Source organism: Schistocerca piceifrons, chromosome 8 (genome assembly GCF_021461385.2).
Source record: "Schistocerca piceifrons isolate TAMUIC-IGC-003096 chromosome 8, iqSchPice1.1, whole genome shotgun sequence".
NCBI lineage: Eukaryota > Metazoa > Arthropoda > Insecta > Orthoptera > Acrididae > Schistocerca > Schistocerca piceifrons.
In genome coordinates this window covers 465794123-465817234 of record NC_060145.1, presented here as the reverse complement: position 1 = coordinate 465817234, position 23112 = coordinate 465794123, and the positions used below count along the sequence as shown (strand labels likewise).

The window sequence follows — 23112 nt, the reverse complement described above, 5'->3', positions numbered from 1 at the left end:
CCTTGCGGTAGATACTATTTCTGGCTTCCACCTTGAGCCTCGTATTCTCTCAATACTTCTTTAAGTCAGCGTCCTATCCAGAGTGACTCCCTGATAGTTTGGGTAGGTCGTATTAGTAATTGTAGTCCTTGCTGTGTAATGTTAATTTTGTGACAAGCCTGATTCTGCATCAGATGAATCGCACACAGTTGCACTTTAGGTGGGTTTGGACGAAGTTCACTGTTAGAGTACTAGACACTCAACTTCCCAACCACCTGTCACTTGGGTGTCATCATCTTAAAAAGATTTCCCTTACTTCGCTAATGCCATGTTATCGGCATAAAGGAAACAACTTGTGTTCGCCAGAAGTACTTCATGATTGGTATTCATGTTGAATGACAATGGTAAAAGAACACTTCCTCGGAGTTAGTTATTTCTTTGACATTTCCATCGACTACGTCGTCCGTAGAAGGTTTTTCTGTTTTGGAGCAAGTTTTGAGTAACTTTGATGAAACCATAATCTTTTGTTGTGCCGTAGATCTTGTGAGACAGTTCACCGAGGTTGATACCCCTCAGGTCAAATAGATAAAAGCTACTCCTGTTATTGACCGGTTTTCAAAGCAATCCTCATTAAACTGTGTGAGATTGAAGACCTGAGATGAAGGTGTTTTACTGGCGTGGAACCTGCTTGTTCGTGTACTAGAAATGACTCTATAACATGAATCACACGAGTCAGCAACATGCGCTAAAAGATTCTCAGTAGATACAGCATCAAGAATATTTGTCTGTGATTTCTGGTTCAGTCGCCAATTTCCCAGGTTTTAAGATCGGAAGTACACGAGACTTTTCCAGATTTTGGGGAAATTTATATAGTCGTTGAAAAGTGTCAAGATACACTCCGTCGCTTGATGTCTTAAGTGTTTGATTTATTCCATTCTCATGTCATCTCCTGATGCTTTGCTGGCGTTACAGTTGTTTACAAGTGCATTCAGTTTTTCTATGCGAAACTGCTCTAAAAGTTCACTAGTCTCCATTTCCTCTGTCGAAATAATTTTTTAATTTGATTTACATATAGAATGATCCAGTTCACCATTATCTGGAAGTTGGTGGGCAATCTGGTTACTTGATTTTCATATTCCTTTCTATTTGTTGCGTCAGAACTCACCCGCTTAAAATGTCTCCAGGCTTTGAGGTTACTCTTGCTCTGATCTATCTCTTCCATAAATTTACACCAAGCATCTTCCTTGTTCTTGGATATTGCTCTTAATAGACATCTGCCGTTCAAGGTCTCTTCACTAAGAGGATCACTATCGAAGAGATCAAGATAGTTCCAGTGTTTCTGAAGTCAGATGCTCCATGTATAGTTGTCTGCTGCCTGATGAGACAGATATGGGACCAGCTGTTCACGATATTTACGAAGTCGTCGCACAATTTTGCAACTCGCTCAGTAATAAGGATGGTCTCGTCCAGCGTGGAGGACAATTTGTTCCAATCGGCTTTCTTAAAATATATGTTGTTCATAAAGGAACTGTCTGAGGTCGCACTGCAGAGTAAATTTAGAACATTACAGGGATTGTTACATGCGAGGAATTGCCTGCCCATTGCTTTCATTGCTATTTAAGACATTTTTTCGCTCACAACATGAGATCTAGATTAGAACCACGCCTTTATCTTGCAATGTTGAATGATGCAGGACGTTTGTTTTGCTATAGCAGGCTAGGATCATACGAATTTGATCATTCTACTGCAGCTTCTCCACTTATGTCGGTGTTTGAGTTTCCCCATATACAGGTTGAGTCACTAACTATTGCTGCCAAGAATAACTCCGAAAGTATGATAGGAGCTGAAAAGTTTGTGGGACAAAAGTTGCATGGGACAATGGGGGCCATTATATGACGGTTTTTTGTTGCTAGGTGGGGCCACTTCTCAGGTATGAGGGTCAACTTTGTTTCTTTAAATGGGAAGCTACAGTTTGGTACTTATTTTCTGATAGCGGCTATCGAGACGAATTCAATGATCTGTAACACTAAGGTCTTCGAAGGTCAATGAAGGTCAGAAAGGTGTTCGAAGTGATGACCACTGGTATCAATGCAGTGCTGCAATCTTATTATCATGTCTTGAGTGATATTCCTTACCAGATCAGCACTTATCGAAGCACATCCTCTGACAATTATCTCTCGCATATCTTCAGGTGTAATTGGAACATCTTTATAAACAATGTCTTTTAAGAATCCCCACAAGAAATAAAATCCAGAGGCGACAAGTCTGGCGAACGAGCTGGCCACGACGCATCTCCTTTGCGTTCAATCCAACGATTTGGGAATTGTCTCTGCAACTCATTTCTAGCCGTGAGCGAAAAATGTGCCGGACACCGATCGTGTTGATACGACATTCTGTTCCTTATTCCTAAAGGTATTTCTTCCAGAAACAGAACTAATGTTTCTTGCAGGAATGAGGTGTACTTTCGACTATTAAAATTCACCGACTACGGTTATTGGCGTGCAACTTGAAACAGCCATAATCGATTTTCAGTTGCCGAATAATGCATGTTATTCAAGTTAACATTTCCATGGTTCGTGAATGTAGCTTTGTCAGTAATTTAAATAAAATAAATAAATGTGTCATCCTTTTGAATCTGAAGTTGGGACCATCAGCAGAGTTCAGTGGAACGCAAACAATCCGTAACAGTTAATTCTTGGTGGAGACTGATATGGTAAGGTTGATATTTACGGTGATGCAGAACACTAACAACTCATGCCAGATTCCCTTGTGATTTGACGAGAACCAACACAAGGATCTTTAACCACAGTGGCGAGAGTACCAATTTCCGTTTCCTCGTAAGTAACTTTCCTTTGCCCGACATGTTTCCGATGCGTTAAACATCCAATTGTTCTCAATTTATCGTAAACATATTTAAATGTACGACGTGTAGTGTGAGTACGTTGAGGATATCTTTCCAGCTCTCACCGAATTTCGTTGGCATTCTCCGTAAATGAGAAGCATATCGACTTGTTCTTTGAAGCAATACATCATTCACATTCGCTTCATTTGACGATACTAGTCTTACCGTTCCTATTAGTGCTGTATTGCAAAACTGTCGAATGATGTTTACATGTTAATGGTACGTTAGATGGATACGCCGTATTCGGCGAATACTTACTATTTGCACGATATACGAGACAGAATTGTCAGAGCATGTGCTTCGATAAGTGCCAAAGTGATAAGGTATACCACTCAATCCATGATAAGAAGATTGCAGCTCTGCATTAATATCAATTTACACCACTTCGAACAACTTCTGTAAATGGACGTTCATGCCTCCTTTCTGAGCTCTGCTGACCTTCGAAGACCTTAGCGTTACACATCACTGGATTCATCTCGATAGCCGCTATTAGAAAATAAGTACCAAACTATATCCCATGCTACTTTTGTCCCACAAACTTTTCAGCTCCTATCACACTTCCGGAGTTATTCTACGTGGCAATAGTTAGTGTCTCACCCAGTAGCATTTTGGCTGCTGAAGTCGCCAACAACAGACTTTATATGTTTATGCTGGAGGTTACTAAGTTCCAAAAACTAATTTCAGTGCCATAAACAGATGTTACGGAACAAATACTCAGCTGTACTGTGAGTATTTCTGCATCGTCTTCTGGTTTATATACACATAGACAGAATACGAATGAGCGGAAAACTGTTGGCCAAACCGATTTATGCAATTGCATTTTTCGGTTTTCATGTCTCTAAATTCGACGACACTTTGAACAGATGCTGCATTTTGGGGAATGAGTAGTTATAAGGGCCTGATGTGTCACAGTCAGCGATTTACCCATGTCGCACGGGTTTAACATTTTAAAGTGAGGCTGGCGACCTACTTACAAGGCAAACTCACCATCGTACCCTCCCCTCCCTCCCCCCTTCCCTCAGATTTAGTGTTGGCCGGTGTGGCCGTGCGGTTCTAGGCGCTTCAGTCTGGAACCGCGTGACCGCTACGGTCGCAGATTCGAATGCTGCCTCGGGAATGGATGTGTGTGATGTCCTTAGGTTAGTTAAGTTTAAGTGGTTCTAAGTTCTAGGAGACTGATGACCACAGATGTTAAGTCTCATAGTGCTCAGAGCCATCTGAACCATCAGATTTAGTCGTAACATGACCCAGCGGATAGCCCGTTAAAAACTGAACACAGATCAAGCATGAAAACAGGAAGAGGGTGCACTGAACGTGAGAAAAGATACACCAATAGAAACAGTGAACGGTTCAACGTCAAAACGCGTACCATCGGACGTACTTGTTCAAAAAATGTGCGTGAAATCTAATGGGACTTAGCTGCTAAGGTCATCAGTCCCTAAGGTTACATATTACTTAACCTAAATTATCCTAAGAACAAACACAACACCCATGCCCGAGGGAGGACTTGAACCACCGCCGGGATCAGCCGCACAGTCCATGACTGTAGCGCTTTAGACCGCTCGGAGACGTAGTTGTGGAGCTGCGGCGTCGTGGTTGCATGGTCTTGGTATTGGACTAGGAGAACTGCGTTAGTTTTATTTTCACAAAATTATGAACTTCCCTTCCGTTCTTTGACGCGTCTTTTCTCTTTCTCTAGTCTTGGCAATTGTCGTATTATACAGTGGTTACAGAATAGGTCACGTGGTAAGAATATGTTACCGTCGCAAGTAAATGTGATGAAACGTGAGAGCAGGTGAGATGTCGCATCGACCTTTCACAAAAATGAAAATAACAAATAAGCGGATGTGAACTATGCTATAACAAAGTAAGTAAAAAGTCAAAACTTGCAAAACGGAGCGCAAGGGTCATAACATGTGGCACTTGTGTAGAACAAAAAGGAGATACGTACGTCTGGAGGTCCCTTCCTGACACCTCACTGTTGCAAACGGACGTTACACCACGACACAGACACAAACGTGGGTACAGAGAACAGACACGTCAATAACCAGACGGACGTTTCATAATTTTGTGAAAAAGAAATTGGGGTACGAGCGAGATTTTGAACAGTGCTTTCCCCTTCACAGTCCAAAACCGGTACCACATAACGTCGTCGCTATGCTCCATGCTGCACATCTCGAGCCTGGACCATTCACTCTTTCTATTTTGCTTCTTTTCTCACAGTTCATTATACCTTCTTCCTGTTCTCAAGCTTGACCTTGCTCAGTTTTTGACGGGCTGTCCACTGAGCCATCTTACGACTAAATCTGAGGGGGGTGCTATGCTGAGTTTCCGTTGTTAGCATTAGAAATGATGAAAGAATTAGTGTTAAAGGCAACCGAAAGGCGTTAAAATGATTTAGGTGGTTCAGTTAATGAATCGTATGTCACAAATATTGCAAAGAACGTGTTATTTTCGAAGCATTGAAGGTTAACGACGGAAAATACGTGCTGTGAAGAAGAGACGGATTTCCACGGTTCGCATGCAACCCACGAGATTGAGGCGCTGCTGGTGCGGTGCGGCTATTACAACAGGTGTCTGTTGGTGAGCTGGTGTCGCAGTAAGGCAGGTGAAGACATAAAGGCGACAGCAGGAGCAGCAGCAGCGAGCGACACGCGGTAATGGGCAAGGCTTCGGCTTCAGTTTCAGCCTTACGACACAAAAGGGCGCGCCGCGGCTTGATTGCCGGCAGGTAGGCTGCGCTGACGTCACGCGCTAAACCAGTTAGCGCCGGCAGGCCGGCACAAAGGCTGGGAGGCGGGCCGGGATTGCTGCGTGCCGCCGACACACTCTGCCCAACGCCTAGCCACCCGCTCCGCGTAGCTTACACACCTCCCTATTGGACACAAAGTAAGAAAATAGTAACCGTGGCTCGCCTTTGTTATCACCAGATGTATTGCGGTTCTTCCTGTTGCTTGTGTACCGTGAACAGCCAGAATATTATGACCACCGAGCTACTATCGATATAGATCCGTCCAGCCCATAGCAGCGTCACCTGCCGAGGAAAGACTGCTGCTAGCCAGACACACGGGCAATGCGTGTAGTATCAGTGAGCGTGCGGCCCGTGTGTGCAGTTGGGAAGGCGCGGTCTACCTGAGTTTGATCGAGGGTAGACTGTGTTGGCCCGCGGGCTCGCCACGAGTATTTCGGAAATCACACGACCTGTCATGTGTTAGAGGAGTGCTATGGAAAGTGTCTTCAACACGTGGCGAAGCCGAGGTGAAACCACGTCTAGACGTCGTCGGGTTGGGCGACCACCCGCGTTAAAGACGTCGTAGGCTGGGCAGACTGGTGAAACGGGACAGGAGGCCAGCTGTGGCGAAGGAAACATCAGATTTTAATGTTGGGCAGACTGCAAGTGTATCTGAACACACGGTGCACCAGACACTCGTAACAATGGGCCTTCGCAATCGAACGTGTGGCAACGTTAACACCATGAAATCAGCAACTACGACTGAAATGGGCACTCGTCCATCAGCACTGGACGTTGGCGCAGGGGCAGAGCGTTTCACAGTCTGATGAAACCTGACACCTTCTTCAGCATTCTGATGACAGGGCGCGAAACCGGCGGCTTCCCTGAGAAGAGCTCCTTGACACCTGTACTGCGGGACTGAGACAAGTTGGCAGCAGCTACATTATGCTGTGAGTAACATTCGAGAACATCTATAGGTCCAGTGGATCTTTTGCAAGGCTCTATGACGCCCAAGGAGTATCGTTCACTGGTTGCAGACCACGTACACTCCTCCAGGTCGATGATGTTTCTTGACGGAACTGGCATTTTTCAGCAAAAAAAATGGTTCAGATGGCTCTGAGCACTATGAGACTGAACTTCTGACGTCATCAGTCCCCTAGAACTAAGAACTACTTAAACCTAACCAACCTAAGGACATCACACACATCCATGCCCGAGGCAGGATTCGAACCTGCGACCGTAGTGGTCGTGCAGTGTCAGACCTGAAGCGCCTAGAACCGCTCGGCCACCATTTTTCAGCAAGATAATGCGCCATGTCACATGGCCAGGTGTGTAGTGGAGTGGTTCGAGGAACACAATGGCGAGTTCCAACTGATGTGCTGGCCCCCCCACCTCGCCAGATCTGAACCAGGTCGAACACATCTGGGATGAGATTAAATGTGGCGCGGAGTTCATGCCCCCCTTCCCCGCAATTTACGTGAATTAGGTGACCTGTGCGTGCAGATGTGTTACCACGGAGGCCTCATTGCTTTTATGCTACGACGCGTCGCCGCTGTTACCCGTGTCTAACGTATTAGGTATATATAACGTTCTGGCGGATCATTGTCTGTCACTAGAACTCGTTTAGCTGGCTGTGACCTTTGGGGAACCGGAAACTCTTCTCTGCGAATCAGAGCTGGCCACAGCGAGCCATATTTAACGGATGTAAGGTGTGCGGGCCGCTTATGGGTGAAGGCTCTCTCCCTGTCTCTACTTTGCTCGGTCCTTTTCGGAAGTACCAGGAACAGAGCGGCATTTCGTTGCGTATTGCCGAGTGACATTTTTCTGCCGGCACAACTCTCTCCCAGTCCTCAGTATCGTGGTGTGGGCACTATTTACGTTGACGTTGACAGGTCCACTGACGTTTGCACAAAAAGCGGCAGTCTAGGGATCTATCGTCGCTAGCCTGTATGGGGATGACAGAAGAGAGGGATGGGAATTCTCAATATACAAAATGTCTTTGTCGTCAGACGTATTTTGTCTGTTACTTCAACTGATATTTACAACTTTTCTTTTTTCTGTTTTTTTTTTTTTCGTTGTGTAACTGGAATCAGCCCAAACAACAGAGCTCATCAAGTATTTGATGCGGTCCCCAGCATCGACGTAAAGCGTCGGTTTGCTTCCCATTGTAAACAAAATGATTTTTAAAGCGGAATTTTATGTGCCCATATCATAGAGCGTTTCCATATCAGTGCAGTGCAATAATCGTTTTATCGATCTGTATTAACAGGACAGAAAAACTCGAAGAATAAGCAGTAATTACAGTTTCATCTCAGTTGCACTTTTTTAATTAGATTGCATGTTTCGATCACTCTGGATCATCTTCAGATCTCAGATACTAAAACTAATCATGTAACATTAGTATTTTACAGTAAGTAGAAAAGAACTGTACATAAATGTAAATGCATCAGCGACTACTGAGCGCAATTCTACAGTTAGGTACAATTCTTACATTTTCTACTTATTGTAAAATGTTATACAGCGTGTATACTCTTACTTTGTTTTTGATCTGAAGATATACAGAGTGATCGAAATATGTAATCCAATTAAAAACCTGCAACTGGAATGGAGCAGTAAGAGAGATTATCTTAAGTATCTAAACAGTTGCTGAATCTCTCAAGACGATTATGTCGACTGTACTGGATAACCAGGACTCCAGTAGTGACACCGCTGCCCTGGTCCGCGCTGACATGCAGCGCTGCTGCGCCGCTGCTGGACTGCTATTTATTCTTCATGTTTTACTGTCCCCGTTAATACACACCTATAAGACGAATGTCACGCTAGACATTTTGGAGCGCTCTTCCGACTGGACACGGAAAATTCCGATTTTAAAATAATTTTGCTTGTAATGGGAAACATACGGATGCCTTCTGCTGTCATTGGACGTCGAATGAAAGACGGATCTAGCATTAACTGTTTCGGCTGACTACAGCTACGCAATGCAAAAGGGAAATTGCGAATATCTGCCGTAATACCAGGGAAAATGCGCCTGATGAATCTTAGGAGAGAGACCTGTTGTATCATGCAGTTGCGTAAGTGAGGAATACCGCAGATTTGCTATGTAACGACATTATGATACTGTGCAGAAAGAACTTCAAGATTTAGTTGACAATGAAAGTTCCAAAAATTACTACGATCGACAGACAGGATTCATTGTTCTGTACATCAAACAGCACTTGCGCTAAATTTGCAGGTATGGAGCAAGTGGAGAAATTGGTGGCTCAAATAGTAAAATTTCTGAGTTGCTCACATTATTTGACTGTCAGCTGAAATAATTTTCAAAGGAACTGAACGATGAGTATCGAGACTTTATGTAGTACTGCAAAATACATTACTAAAGTCAAGAGATATGGGCGGAACCTTTTTCGATATAAAATTGGCTGTTGTTGAATTTATGACTGAAAAAGAACTGTAGGAACGAAATTAGACTGTTCTCCATTCAATAGGTCCCCTAATTCTCCCTTACCTTCATTGAAGATGGTAATGTCGTCAGTGAATCTTACCATTGACACCTCGCGAACAAAAAACGACTTTGTGTAATATCAGATCAACTTTGTGATTTTATTCAAGAGTTCCTGTCAAATAGAATACTGCACGCCATCCTTAGCAGAGAAACATTTTAAGACTTAAAAGTAGCCTCTTATCCTACAGGACTGTTACTGTTCGTAAAGTACCTAGTGTGCCAGAAATATATTGACAAATTTCGAGGGTTTATTGGCGATTTTTTGAGATATATATTAAGGGTAGGGATCCACGTCTGGACTACGTTATCTAACAGCGCTACGGAGTGTCCAAATCATAGAGGCCATCCTTTCGATGGGAATCGTGAGCAAGTAGGACAAACCGCAGTCGACTTGGACACATTCATGACTAAACCGTCCTTATACCGGGCGTGACTCTCACCGTTAAGCAGGCGAGACACTGATTAATTTCGTCGTTAGTACACGCTTAGAAACGCGCTGGTACATCACACTGACCGTAACGTGGTTGTAATCGTGGTTTGTGGGTCTGGGATTATTACTGCTCACAATATTCCACCTACACGTACTGCTTTCGTTTCCGAATTTCGTCACTGTATACAGTTGTGGGTGTGGCCATCATTTTATAAGTTTTCATTAGAAGCTACCTCTTTATTTATTTATTTATTTATTTACAGCGTAGTCACAGACAGCTAATGAAATATTTTAAATGACCTTATCGCAGTTTGTGTGATATTGTTTTGATTTATTTAAAATTTGGTGTTTGTTCGAGTGCAACACAATGTAGACAGATTTTTGATACTCTAATTTTCTTGGATTTCGTTTTCGATGCGCTTTCTGAGAAGAAGCACTCTCTCTCGCATAAAACCCAAAATATTATTTCTAGCCATAACAGTTATATGGAGAATGTCATTACCATAGTTATTATTATTCATATTTCTTCTTAATTGCAGGTCTACGTTACGACTCTTTGTTTGCCAGTTTTCCGCAATTTCTGCTCAAATGGTTCAAATGGCTCTGAGCACTATCGGACTTAACTTATGAGGTCATCAGTCCCCTAGAACTAAGAACTACTTAAACCTAACTAACCTAAGGACATCACACACACCCATGCTCGAGACAGGATTCAATCCTCCGACCGTAGTGGTCGTGCGGTTCCAGACTGAAGCGCCTAGAAACGCTTGGCCACCCCGGGCGGCAATTTCTGCTCAGAGCTTCATCTCATCGTTCTGTCATTTGTGTTAAGTTCCCCAATAAACTGTTAAGTTCCCCAATAAACAAGTTCTTATTCTTTCACATACATGACTCCATTTAACTTTCCTTCAATGGTATACGATTTATCTCTCAGTATTTAAAATTCCTACCGTGAATATAGCGATCATCTGTGACACCTTCAGGCTTAGTCTGAGGACCACGTTGTCGCATTCCCCTGAACTGAGTTTTGAAAAAAAAATCAAGGAGGAAGAACGTTAGTTTGGGCAGACAGGGGTTCGAATCCCGTTCTCGCCGACGCCAATCCTGCGCTCCAGCTACTGTGCCGCCTGGCCTCGTTGCCGTTTGATGCCAAGTGGGCTGTGATATCTGTAGGGAGCATGTACCTCAGAGCGCCACGTAATCGACCCGTCCATCCCACCGGACAAGCCAATTACGCTGGCCGCTGCTTTGATGCAGCACCCCCTTAAACGTTTACGAAGCCGAGTGCGGTTTCCATCAGAGAACGGACACCCAGCTCAGCTTTAATAGCAGCCACACAGGACACTAGCAGTAACCGCAGTGGATGTGAATACGCCCGTCTTACCCATATGTCGAGTTGTCCCGCGTCAGTCCTGGCGTGTTGCATTCACCGACCAACCGCGTTCCCCTGTCCAGTGCGAAGCTGGCTATCGTACTATAGCACATGGTGGCCGCGAGTGTAAGGTCTTACTCGTTCTCGCACGTCAGTGTAATACAGTGTGAGCTGACCCTCATGAAAACATAAATTGTGACTGATTTCAGTACACACAGTCGTGATCACGTTTAACACTGCAGTATTGTCCACGCTACACAAATTGACCTGTTCCACGCCAAAGGTTCCTACGCCCATCAAGGAATGCAAGCTCTGTACATGATCTCTTAAAACATCGAAACCAGTCGCCTGAGAATAAAAATTAGCAACTTAAATGCTATCACCACTGTGTGTATTGAAATAAGTTGCAGTATTATAAACCTCACTGTTTTACCCTAGAACAGTGCTCCAAAGATGACACGGTGTGTGTCGAATGGTTGATGGTAGCGAAATTCGTCTTTGTTCTGGCATTTAGGTATGACTTTTACACAGGGAAACGCACGCGTATTCCGTCATGCAGCAGACTCTACCTCCAAACTGTTCTCCGCAAACCACTTTACGGCGTGTGGCGGAGGGTTTGCTGTTCCAGTCCTCGTCTGTCCTCGAAAGGCCCACTTACTTTACCGTCATGGTCTTTTTTGCGAGATTTATGGGGAAGGGCTGGTCTTGAAAGTAGCCCACAACATTATACAAAACGTCATGCTTTTGCGTTTACTAAATGAACCTGTGATGATACGAGTTGCACTTCTTGGATCTTTTCTGCTTCCTGTATTACTACCATGTTGTACGATTCCCAGACCAAGAAGCAATATTCGAGAATCTTTCAAACGAGTGGTTCGTAAGCTACGTCCCTTCTGGGTGGGCCACACTTCCACAGGTTTCTTCAAATGCATCCCAGTTCAGGTATTGCCTTTTCTGTCGATTATTTGCATGTGGTCTTTCTACTTTAAATCACTTCACGCACATATACTCAGATATTTAATGAATGCGAATCCTTCCAGTTATTACTCCGGGATCGTCATTCAAATAACAACAGACCTTTCCGCCTGTTTGTGAGCAATACTTTACATTTGTTTATGTTGAGTGCTAACCTATAACCTCTGCACAAAATGTCGATCACTGGAGATCTTCCTCCACTTCGCTACAACTTTATGGCGCTGTGATCTCTTTATAAAAAAGCAGTACCTACTACGAACAACTTCTTGGACTTTCAGTTATCATCCACTATATGCCTACGCAGAAGTTAACGTCTGTATGAATTTAGATTACATCAAAACAGACTCAATACGCAGAGAGCTTATCTTTATTGCAACAAAAAGTGGCAATGACGGCATCAGTACACTTGATATTGCTAGACCATAGCTTGGCAAAGTTACGCTTCGCATTGCAACCAGAGAGAAGTACTTGTTACTAAATGAAACTCATTCACATGAAGTAATGAGTGCTATCGACAGGGACTTTTAACTTCATTCCATATTTTTAGTTTTTAGAGGTTTTTCGACATCGTTACTCACAGGCAGACACTAATCGAATTGCGGAACTATCAAGTATCGTCTCAGCTTTGCCATTGGGTCCGTGATTTCCTTTCAGACAGGTCGCATTTCGTAGTACTGACAGGAAGTCATGTAGTGAAACGTCAGTTATACATGGCATTCCCCAAGGCATTCATTGCTATTCATATTATATATAAATGATTTACGTGACAATCTCAGCAGCTGTGTTAGATTGTTGGCAGATGATGCCTTCGTTTACTGTGTTTTAAAACCATCAGAATACTTAAACGAATTGTAAAATGATTACCACAAGCTATCGGTATGATGTGAAAAATGGCAGTTGATTTGAACAATAAAAAGTGTTTCTACAAATGAAATGACGCAATTCCAGAGACTTTACTAGTCTCTTATAGGTATGATTTTATGCATACAGACTGAAATGGAAGGTGAAAATATGTACCAAGGCGAGGAATCGAACTTGGGTCTCGTGCTTACTAGGCAGGTGCGCTAGCCACTGAGCCACCTCACCTTCGCACAGCAGTTTGCACAACTGGTATACCTGGCACTGATGGCATAAGAAACAAAGGGAATTAAATGATGTAACATCCATTAGGTATGTATCGCCGGTGCGGCAGCGAGGATTTGCATCGAGTTAGGGAGACATACCAGGGTAATGTATCCAGTAGTGAGAACTGCTGTGACAAGGTGGCTTAGTGGCTAGCGCACGTGTCTAGTAAACGGGAGAACTGGGTTCGATTCCTCGCCTTAGTACTAATTTTCGTTCTCCACTTCATTCCATACACATAAAATAAAAAGTGTGCTACAAACAATACCTTAAATTTCGGTTACGCGATAAATCACACAAATTTAAATGTTGTCGATTCAACTAAATACCTCGGGATTACTATTAAGGACAAACAGAATTGAAATCATCGCATATTGTTGCGGAAGAAAACTTAAGACTGCTTTTTAGTGACAGAAAACTTAGAGAATGTAACAAATGTACTAAAGAGACTACGTGTGCTACGCATGTCCATCCTGTTATAGACCACTGCTGCGCGGTTTGGGATCGTTTCCACATAGGACTGACAGAGGTCGTCTGACTACTTCAGAGAGGAGTGCCACGTTTTGCATATGAGGGAATAGGGGAAAGAGTGTCATGTATATGATTAAGAGGGTGGCAGTCATTTAATCAAAGGAGATTTTCTTTGCGGTGAGATCTGTTCACAAGGTTAGACACAGTAACTTTCTCCTCCGAACGCCAAATTATTTTGCTGACTCCCGCCTATATAGTCAGAAATAACCATCGTAATAAAATACGACAGACCAAAGCTAGCACTGAAAGATTTACGTGTTCATTTTCCCTCGTGCTATCTGACTGAAGCAGCGTCAGAGTGGTTATATGTGCCCTCTGAGAACTGGATGCAGATGACTGAGCGGCATGATGGTGATTACAGGTCTGGTTGATTACGAGCGGTATCGCGCTTGCAACCAGCAATGAACGCACTGATCACTGTCCCATCATTCGTTTAGCTGTTGATATATAGCATAGCAGTAATCTTTCCGATGGCTTTCATTTGCAACAAGCGTTAATAATTCCCTGACTTTGCCTGCGACAGACTCGACGGTAGCATGGTGAATGACGACTGGGGCCATTAGCAGCATGTACAGCTCTATTCGTTCATCGACAACTTCTTGTTTTGTGTGTAGGAGGGCGGAGCGATGGGCTGTGGGATGCGGAAGGGGAGGAAGAGATAGAGATAGAGAGAGAGAGAGAGAGAGAGAGAGAGAGAGAGAAAAGACACCCTGTTAAGCGCGATCCAATTCTAGAACTCACTTCTGCGAGCAGGAACAAGCAAACAAGCGCGATTTTGATTTTATGTGCGCCGCCTTTGTTTCTTCGCATTGTTATTTGCTTCCGCACAGCGCTGCGGAGAACCACGAGTCGAAATTGCGAAGGCGTACTTCTGAAACTCGATTGTTCAAAGCCGTGGACGGAAATGGGGAGTGCGTACAAGCCTCGCTTCGTCCTACACAGGAAAGGGGATTTCTGCTGCAGCTAGAGAGACAGAGAGATGGTGAGGGGCAGGGAGAGGTAGGGGTAGATGGAAAAAGAGAGAGAGAGAGAGAGAGAGAGAGGGAGAGAGAGGGAGGGAGAGAGCGAGGGATATAAAAGGGGGAGGGGGAGAAAGGGACAGATGTTGAGAACTGGGAGCGAGCGGAAGTAAGCTGCGTTAATTAGTATTTGACTGCGGTGTTTCTCCTGCCGTGAGCATGTCTGTTTATCTCCCTAGCGACGTTTCACTCCCTCCCTCACACACACACACACACACACACACACACACACACACACAGAGAGAGAGAGAGAGAGAGAGAGAGAGAGAGAAAATACACAGAAAGAAGGAGAAATTTGTTCGTGCCGATTGGCAGGTCTCAGTCAGCATCATTAGAGCCGGACGCTAATGAGTGAGAGGGGCAATTCAAGGGTGGCTGTCCCGAAGAAGCGAATGGTTATTGAAATATGATTGTTGCGTAGTTGGCCCTGTGCAAACTCAATACAAACGCAAGCGACTGATTCAGCCACCAGGCTGCTTCTATGTACTTGAAAGTTATATGCAGAAGGCAGTACGGTGTAGAAAAGTACTCCTGCAGCGAACACCCAGAAACACGTGACTAATAGACCTTATACAATGTGTGACGGGTATAAGGGCACATGCTTCTATTGGTAACCGAGGCTGGTGTAATGAACATTGTGTCTATATTTACTTAAATCGCAGACTAACAATTATAGCTATTAGTAGCAGTGCGTTTTTACGTTGTTAATGCATCCAAGCATATCTAGATATCAAAAAAAGTTTTACATCACTTCGGATCTGAGAGTTCCGGAAGCTATACAGAAAATTGGAATAGAGTTCAACATAAACGTCATTTCTGATCTTTTTATTGCTCATGAAAAACACACATTGCATGTTGTACCACCAGACAGCGAGACCTTCAGAGGTGGTGGTCCAGATTGCTGTACACATCAGTACCTCTAATACCCAGTAGCACGTCCGCTTGCATTGGTGCATGCCTGTATTCGTCGTGGCATAGTATTCACAAGTTCACCAAGGCACTGTTGGTCCAGATTGTCCCACTCCTCAACGGCGATACGGGGTAGATGCCTCAGAACGGTTGATGGGTCACGTCGTCCATAAACAGCCCTTTTCTATTTATCCCAGGAATGTTCGAGCGGATCATGTCTAGAGATCATGCTGGCCACTCTAGTCGAGCGATATCATTATCCTGAAGCAAGTCATTCAAAAGATGTGCACGATGGGGTCGCGAATTGTCGCCCATGAAGACGAATGTCTCTCTAATATGCTGCCGATATGGTTGCACTATCGGTCGGAGTATGGCATTCACGTATCGTACAGCCGTTTCGGCGCGCCTTCCATGACCACCACCGGCGTACGTCGGCCCCACAGAATGCCACCCCAAAACATCAGGGAATCTCCACCTTGCTGCACTCGCTGGACAGCTTGTCTAAGGCGTTCGGCCTGACCGGGTTGCCTTCAAACACGTATCCGACGATTGTCTGGTTGAAAGCATATGCGACACTCATCGGTGAAAACGTGATGTCAATCCTGAGCGGTCCATTGGGTATGTTGTTGGGCTCATCCGTATCGCGCTTCATGGTGTCGTGGTTGCAAAGATGGACCACACCATGGACGTCGGGAGTGAAATTGCGCATCATGAAGCCTATTGCACACAGTGTGAATTGTAACACGACGTCCTGTGGCTGCATGAGAAGCATTATTCAACATGGTGGCGTTGCTGTCAGGGTTCCTCTAAGCCATAATCCGTAGAATGCGGTCATCCACTGCAGTAGTAGTCCTTGGGCAGCCTGAGCGAGGCATGTCATCGACAGTTCCTGTCTCTCTGTATCTCCTCTGTATCCGAACAACATCGCTTTGGTTCACTTCGAGACACCTGGACACTTCCTTTGTTGAGAGTCCTTCCTGGTACAAAGTAACAATGCGGACATGATCGAACCGCGGAATTGACCGTCTAGGCACGGTTGAACTACAGACGATACGAGCCGTGTACCTCTTTCCTGATGGAGCGACTGGAAGTGATCTGCTGTCGGACCGCCTCCGTTTAATAGGTGCTGCTCATGCATGGTTATTTACATATTTGGGAAGGTTTAGTGACGCCACTGAACAGTCAAAGGGACTGTGTCTATGATACAACATCCACAGTCCACGTCTCTCTTCAGGAGTTCTGGGAACCAGGCTGATGCAAAACATTTTTGATGTGTGTATGACAAGAGTAAGCCATTAATGCTATTTTTCCCCTAAGCAACCGGCCAGGTGTTGAAGTTTGGACACGTGGACACAAAGCGGTTAGTCTATACTGGTAGCCATAGTATACTCAGTGACGGAGTTATGACTGTCCAGAAAACTTCATGTAGTTAACTGAGTGACTTGTTTCCAGGAACACTGTTTAATGCAGAGAGAAAACAGCCAACACCGTTCTGTGTGTGTATGTAAAGGTACCACACATCTGCATCTATACACATTACATGCTGTGTGTCATGGTGGTGGTGGTGGTGATGGTGGTAAGTTCCTATCGGACCAAACTACTGAGGTCATCGGTCCCTAGGCTTACACACTATTTAATCTAACTTAAACTAACTTACGCTAAGGACAACACAAACACACCCATGCCCGAGGGAGGACTCTAACCTCCGACGGGGTGAGCCGCGCGAACCGTTGCAACGCACCTTATACCGCACGGCTATCCCGCGCAGCGCTGTGTGTCATGAGAACCGTTAATGGACTGTAAAGGAAATTATTAAATCCACCGTTCTGCAGCCACTCCACATACTACACACTGCTGCCCATTAAAAATGCAGCAATGGGGAGGATGGCAAATAAAGGTATTTTACTTATGGTGAGTACGCCCTGACTGCAGGATGCTTAAATTTGTTGGTGATTTCTTACTGCTCCAGCCCTGCGCCAGCGTTTATCGATCGTGGTGGCCAGTGGATAGTGGACACTGGCGTGCACGTCTCTCATCGATACATTAGCAAGCGTTTTCAGTGGATGAGAGATCCACAGACTTTCTGGCCAGGGCAACAGTCGAAAAAATCTGTACTGAGGTAGGCCACGGACAGAATGGGCAATATGCGGTCTTGCGTTATCTTCTCGAAAAATAATATTGTGGAAGCTTAAAGACAGTACACAGCAGTCGGTACTTAACACGTGAAAAATGTAACAACTCCTGTACAAATTTCCAGCTATGCGAACCAGAGATTATCGTGGTGTGTAGCCATGGGTACCCCCCACCATCATACCACGTGTTGGACCAGTTCTAAGATGATGAATGCCATGTGGCAGTGCCCAGTCTCTGTGTAGAAAAAAATGTTCAGATGTGTGAACTCCTAAGGGACCAAACTGCTGAGGTCATCGGTGTCTAGACTTACACGCTACTTAAGCTAACTTATGCGAAGAACAAAACACACACGCATGCCTGAGGGAGGGCTCCAACCTCCAGCGGGAGGGGCTCTGTGGTGACTTCACACACGAATATATCAACTCGATGCTGCACAAAGTGCCAGGGCCCGTATGAAAACAGGACACCGTGTCTCTCATGTGTACAGTGTTGTCATTATGAGTACCGCTGCCATCATATCAGTCTCTACTGCCGCATCGAGGAACCCGCAACAATGGCTGGGGTGCGTAGATCGTCATCACACTGTCCTTGTGGGGTGACTGTTGTGGTGCGAACTGGCCTGACCCAATGTATGTGGCACTTTTCCACGATCCCGTACAGCCGAGAAAATAATGCGTCTGCTCTCTCAGGCACTAGTACCGTGGGGCCACTGATATCCAGAATGGCGTGCATTATGGCCATTCTGAACTCATTGATTCACTATTCACATGACAGTTATGGAGTTAAAATAGTACGAGCAGCCGTATCCTGGAACACCAGCCGACAACTGTGATTCCAAAACTTTCTTTGTAAATCACTCGAGCACTTATATTATAGGCTAAAAGAGTGAATATTTACGAGGAGTCATCGCTGCGTTCTGAACTTGAAATTCTTCCTGAAACTAAATAAAGAAATAAATAAATAATTATTTTAAAAAGTTCACTGATGGAAACAAAATCGCAGCCCCAAAAATGATTGCTATTCAGTAATGAAATTTGTCTTCCTAAAATGTTTAAGTTATTAATATCAAATCACATGTTAATGCAAATACGATATAAGCCATTGCAAATATGAAAACCGGTATAACCGCGAGTATGTTCGATGCGAGCGTGCAGACGTGCATGCATTGTGTTGTACAGGTATCGGATGTCAGTTTGTGCGATTGAGTTTCATGCCTGTTGTACTCGATCGGTTAATACATTGGCGGTTAATGCAGTCTGTGGATGACGCTGGAGTTGTCCGGTGATGTCCTGTATGTACTCGATCGGAGACGGGTGTGGTGATGGAGCAGGCCAAGACAACATGTCGACACTGTAGAGCATGTTGCGTTGCAACAGCGATGTGTGGACGAGGTGTTGGAAAACATTCATGGAATGTTGTTCACGAATGGCAGCACAACAGATCGAATCATCAGGCTGACGTACTACTCAGGACAACGTCGTTGTCAGGAGAAAGAAAACTGGTGTTCTACAGATCGGAGCGTGGAACGTCAGATCCCTTAATTGCGCAGGTCGGTCAGCAAATTTAAAAAGTGAAATGGATAGGTTAAAGTTACAAATGGTAGGAATTAGTGAAGTTCGGTGGCAGGAGGAACGATATTTCCGGTCAGGTGAATACAGGGCTATAAATACAGGAAGAGGTTTAATAATGAATAAAAAATAGGAGCTTAGATACGTTACAACAAACAGGATAGTGATCGCATTACTGTAGCCAAGATAGACACGAAGCCCACGCCTAACACAGTAGTACAAATGTATATGCCAACTAGCTCGGCAGATGATGAAGAAATTGAAGAAATGTATGATGCCATAAAAGAAATTATTCACATAGCTAAGGTAGACGAAAATTTAATAGTCATGGGGGACTGGAATTCGATAGTAGGAAGGAAAGGAGAAATAGTAGGTGAATATGGACTGGGGGTAAGGAATCAAAGATGAAGCCACCTGGCAGAATTTTGCACAGAGCTTAACTTAATCATGGCTAATGCCTAGTTTAAGAATCATGAAAGAAAGTTGTATACGTGGAACAGACCTTGAGAGACCAAACGGTTTCTGATTGATTACACTGTGGAACAATAAAAATGTAAATCGAATGAAAATAGCTAATTCCCGCCAATTCTAATGTGCTGATCACGAATATCACAAATACAATTCAAAATTAGCTCTAGTTTTCATTTTACACTGTTTTATTACGGTGAGATAATGTTAAGTTTAAAATCAAATATTATAATGGTCAGTCAAAGTCATAATAACTACTGACAATCGATTATATTATTGTCCCTGGTCTTACTTGTGTGTAATATTTTGGATATAAACATTTTGATACCAATTTTTGTGATCTTTCTGTCTCTCTCCTCTTCATCTTCATTGACTTTATTAATGCATGTAATAATTTTTGCACATTTGTTTCTAGATGAACTACTAGTGGTCCAAGGTCCAAGGATTGCCAATACCTGACCACCGACATAGTACGAGATTACTTCTGATGGCGACTTTGAATGTCCTGAACTAGGTACATCACAAGATCCAGGGTTTCTTCCAAATTTATCACCAACTGATGATCTACAAAAACTGTCTGAAAAAGAGTTAAATGATCTCATTAGATATCTGGAGCTCTCTAAAGCTAATGCTGAGATTTTAGCATCAAGTTTGCAGCAGTGGAATTTTCTGGAAAGCAATGTAAATATTTCATTCCACTGCAGAAGAAAGCAACAATTTACTCCTTTGTATAACATGCAACACAGTCTTGTGGCATATGTGGACATAAATGGTCGAATGAAGCCTTTTATAATTAATTACAACCCTGATGGGATGAGACTCTTTATTGATTCGTCAAAGTTGAGCTTAAAAGCAGTGCTTTTACATGTTGGTAATGAACTTCCTACTATTCCAGTTGGGCATAGTGTGCATGTGAAAGAGTCATACCAAAACATAAAAGTTTTACTAGAAGCCATCAAGTATAATGACTCTCAATGGCAGATTTGTAGTGACTTCAAAATGGCTGCACTGGTATTAGGTATGCAGTTGGAGTACACTACATATTGTTGATTTCTCTGTGAATTGGATAGCCGAGCTTGTGCACCTCATTACAGTAAACATTTATTCAACCACGTATAAAAAACATTAAGAGTGAACCTCTGGTAGACCCTAATAAGTTTCTGCTCCCTCCCTTGCACATCAAGTTGAGTCTCATGAAAAACTTTGTTAAGGGAATGAACAAACATGGCAACACATTTAAGTACTTAAGGTAAAAATTCTTGTACTTAAGCGATGCCAAAGTAAAGGAGGGCATATCTGTAGGCCCACATATTCGAGAGCTTTTTGAAGAGCTTTGACGGAATCATACAAGATGATGAGAAGAATGCATGGGAATGTTTTAAGACAGTCTGTTTACAGTTCTTAGGGAACAAACGAGCAAAACATTACAAGGAGATTTTAGGTAACATGTTGTCATCTTATCAATAATTTGGTTGCAACATGTCATTGAAAATGCATTTCTTACACAGTCATCTTGACTTCTTCCTCAAAGATTGTGGCGCAGTAAGTGATGAACATGGAGAGCGATTTCAGCAAGATATTGCCACATTTGAGAAGAGGTATGCCGGAAAGTGGAGCCCTACTATTTTAGACCAAGCCATGAAAAAACTCTATCATCTTGTGAGCAAGATGTATGAGACAGGCGAAATAACCTCAGACTTCAAGAAGAATATAATATCTCCAATCGGAAACAAAGCAAGTGTTGACAGGTGTGAAAATTACCGGACTATCAGTTTAATAAGTCAAGGCTGCAAAATACTAACACGAATTCTTTATAGATGAATGGAAAAAAAACTGGTAGAAGTTTGGATTCCGTAGAAATGTTAGAACGCGTGAGGAAATACTGACCCTATGACTTATCTTAGAAGATAGATTAAGGAAAGCCAAACCTTTTCATAGAGTTTGTAGACTTAAAGAAAGCTTTTGATGATGTTGGCTGTAATACTCTCTTTCTAATACTGAAGGTGGCAGGGGTAAAACATAGGGAGCAATAGGCTATTTATAATTTGTACAGAAACCAGGAGCACGAAATGGAAGCAGTGATTGTGAAGGGAGTGAGACAGTGTGGTAGTCTATCCACGATGTTATTCAATCGGTATATTGAGCAACCAGTGAAGGAAACAAAAGAAAATTTAGAGTAGGAATTAAAATCCATGTAGAAGGAATAAAAACTTTGAAGTTTTCCGATGACATTGTAATTCTCTCAGAGAAGCAAAGGACCTGAAAAAGCAGTCGAACGGAATGGGCAGTGGCTTGAAATGAGGATATAAGATGAATATTAACAAAACTAAGAGGAGGATAATGGAATGTAGTGTAATTAAATTAGGTGAAGCTCAGGGAATTAGATAAGGAAATGAGACACTTAATGTAGTAGATGAGTTTTGCTATTTGGGGAGCAAAATAACTGGTCATGGTCGAAGTAGTGAAGAAGAGAAATTTTTTAACATCCGTTATAGATTTGTGTCAGGAAGTCTTTTCTGAAAGAATTTGTATGGAGTGTAGCCACGTATGGAAGTGAAACATGGACGATAAATAATTTAGACAAGAAGAGAATAGAAGCTTTTGAAATGTCGTGCAACAGAATAATGCTGAAGATTAGATGGGTCAATCACGTAACTAAAGAGGAAGTTCTAAACAGAATTGGGGAGAAGAGGAATTTGTGGCACAACCCGACTATAAGAAGGGATCGGTTGGTGGGGCACTTTCTGAGGTATCAAGGGATCAAAGATTTAGTACTTGATGGAAGCGTAGGGAGTAAAAACCGTAGAGGGAGGCTAAGAGACGAATACACTAAGCAGATTCAGAATGATGTAGGTTGCAGTAGTTACTCGAAGAAGCTTGCACAGGACAGAGTAGCATGGAGAACTACATCAAACTAGTCTCTGTATTGAAGACCACGACAACATCCGAATTTTTATTTATTTAAGTAGTAATCTTGAAAGGATGCATATTTTTGGTATAGACAATGATCGGTAGGTGTTGTTGACCGATATACAACAACAAGAATGGAATGTTTTACGTGGCAGTGGTACTTTTTAATGGCAGTTGTTAACTGTTGAATGTGATGTATCGTGTTTTGTTGGTTGTAGAAAACGGTGCACAAATAAAACGAAATACAGCAAATGAATGTGCTGTATCTGAAGAGCAATGATGTTACTTCTACTCGTAAACATCGAGTCGTGGAGGAATGTTATCCTTCACTACAGTCTGTGTGAAACGATACTTCGGTATGCTGCTGTTTTAAACGGTCTCGAATGTTGTTCGTTTCAGTTATATATTTTTATGGCCAAGCGGCAGTTGTTTGTGTTTGGACATTTGGCTGGTTTCCTGTATCTGACGACTGACAAATCTTGTTTTCCATTATGTTACTTATCATTTCGACGCCAGGGGACGATCTGCACGTTGATAATCTCGTCGTTTTGTTGGTTTGTA

At 43.3% G+C, this 23112-nt stretch overlaps 1 protein-coding gene across 1 annotated transcript in view; it reads right to left on the bottom strand.

The window, feature by feature from the left end:
• Positions 1 to 23112, bottom strand: part of LOC124712462 (protein qui-1) — a 1341285-nt gene that overhangs the window by 538955 nt on the left and 779218 nt on the right. The gene's annotated exons all lie outside the window — the stretch shown is intronic.